Source organism: Crocodylus porosus, unplaced genomic scaffold (assembly GCF_001723895.1).
Source record: "Crocodylus porosus isolate Cpor-Errol unplaced genomic scaffold, CroPor_comp1, whole genome shotgun sequence".
NCBI classification, from domain to species: domain Eukaryota; kingdom Metazoa; phylum Chordata; order Crocodylia; family Crocodylidae; genus Crocodylus; species Crocodylus porosus.
This window is the reverse complement of record NW_017728906.1, coordinates 136,473,839-136,475,920: the sequence shown is the minus strand read 5'-3', so window position 1 is coordinate 136,475,920 and position 2,082 is coordinate 136,473,839.

Here is a 2,082-nt window from a genome sequence, read left to right as displayed (position 1 = left end):
TGTCCCAGCACCCACCAGGAGATAGGTGTCTCCTGGCCCCTGGGCTAGCACCCAGGAGCAGCAAATCTGCTTCTGTGTCCCTGTCACATGCAGATATGTGCCTAGAAGAGTTTACTCTCGAGTAGTTTACTTGAGAGTAAACTGATCCCAGATTATTTGCATGTATAGATGCACCCAATAAATCTGTGGAATGTTAAGCAGATTTAAAATTAAAATGTGCTGTGAGGAGTCAAAACTTAAGGGTTAATACCATTTTTTGCCTGCACAGTTCTGACTTGCCTTTAAGGGGCTGGCAAGCCAAATTGTGGCTGGGAGGTAAATTATTTTTGTTTTACCTCTTTAGTCTGTTCTTTAGAGATAAAACAAGTAATTTGCAGTCCTCCAGCATTGTAGGGGGTACTACTCCCTGGTTTGGGTGGGTGATGGGGATGGGAGTGGTACCCCCTAGAATACTAGAGAACTGTACATTACTTCTTTAATCTCTTCAGAACAAATTGATGTTACCCTATCAAAAGCTAGGTAATATGACCTAGAGTTAACCCTCACCTGAAATGGCATACCTTTTAGAGGCTCAGAGGGTATGAGTTAATAAGCTTTAATGTGTGTACACTCACATTTCAAGTATTCTTAATATAGTCTTAAGTGTAATGTGTAACTTCATCCTAAAACTACATACAAGCCTAATAGGTGGAACAGAATATGTTCCTAAGTATAATGATCCTCTAAGATGTTATCAAAGTGATAATAGACAATTTTGTGTATAGTTATCTTTGGAAACAGAGAGGGGATATGGATAACTGCTATTGAACTGATATATTTTATTATATTTTATTTTATTTTATGTTTTTAAAATTCATTAACTATTAAGAGATAGATTTTGTCCTAACCTATTTAGTCATATAAACACTCAGACAAACACAGAGAACTAAATGCACAAAAAGATTTAGGCATCTTAGAGCTGGGTTTGCAATTCCCAATATTTATACCAGTTTCCATATTGTTTCCATAGAAATCCCAGTCATACTTCCATGAAACAAGCTTCTATTTGCACTTTATCCTTTCTGAAAAACAAAACAAAAAAAGCCCCTCTATGTGGTCACTTTTTGAAGAGGACTCAGTGACAGACTTCAGATTTTAGTTTCACAAATGCTTCTGAGAGCAGCACTCTGGTGTATGTGTGTGTGCGTGCACGTGTCCAGCATTGCTCTTGCAGTGATAACCAAGGGTTTGGGTTTTCTCTGATTTAAAAAGATCCCCATTTTCAGATTTAAAAAGTAACCCCAAATTCACACTTTTTCATGATTAAAATGAAACACCACTAATATAAGTATCTATTAGTACTGCATGTGACTTGGGTACTTTCCATTCCCTTGAAAAATTAAAATTATACACACACACACACACACACACATACACATATATATGTATATGTGTGTATATATCTATATATTTATATATATATTTATAGATAGATAATTCTCTATCTGTTTATATATATATATATATATATATATAAAGCATTTCATTTTAATTTCCCAAGGGAATGGAGAGTACTCAAGTCACATGCAGCAAATATTTGCTTTGAAATAACAGCATTCCTTGCTTAACAGGAATACAGTGGGCAGAGTTCTTGGGCTTCAAAGCCTGGGCTACCTTCCTTGTAGTCTCTGTTGGTATTTCTGTTCTCACTTAAGCTTCTCCAGATCACCACATCCTGCTTATTTCTTTCTCCTCATCAGTCTCTGGGGCTGAAAATAAACATTTCACCTGAGGTGGCATTGACTATCTAGGGTTTTGACTTGCATCAAAACAGGAGTGACACAGCCATTTCTCTCCCAGTAGTAGCCAGCAGGAGCACATAGGCTGACATGCTAGTCCCCAGAATGTGTTTCAACAACCTTACAGATGCATACCACGATGCCTGGAGGGGAGGTGTCTTCATATGCAAATGGGCCTATTATTCTCTTGACCTAATCATACAACACTCAGGTTCATAGATTCATAGATTCATAGATGCTAGGGTCGGAAGGGACCTCAATAGATCATCGAGTCCGACCCCCTGCATAAGCAGGAAAGAGTGCT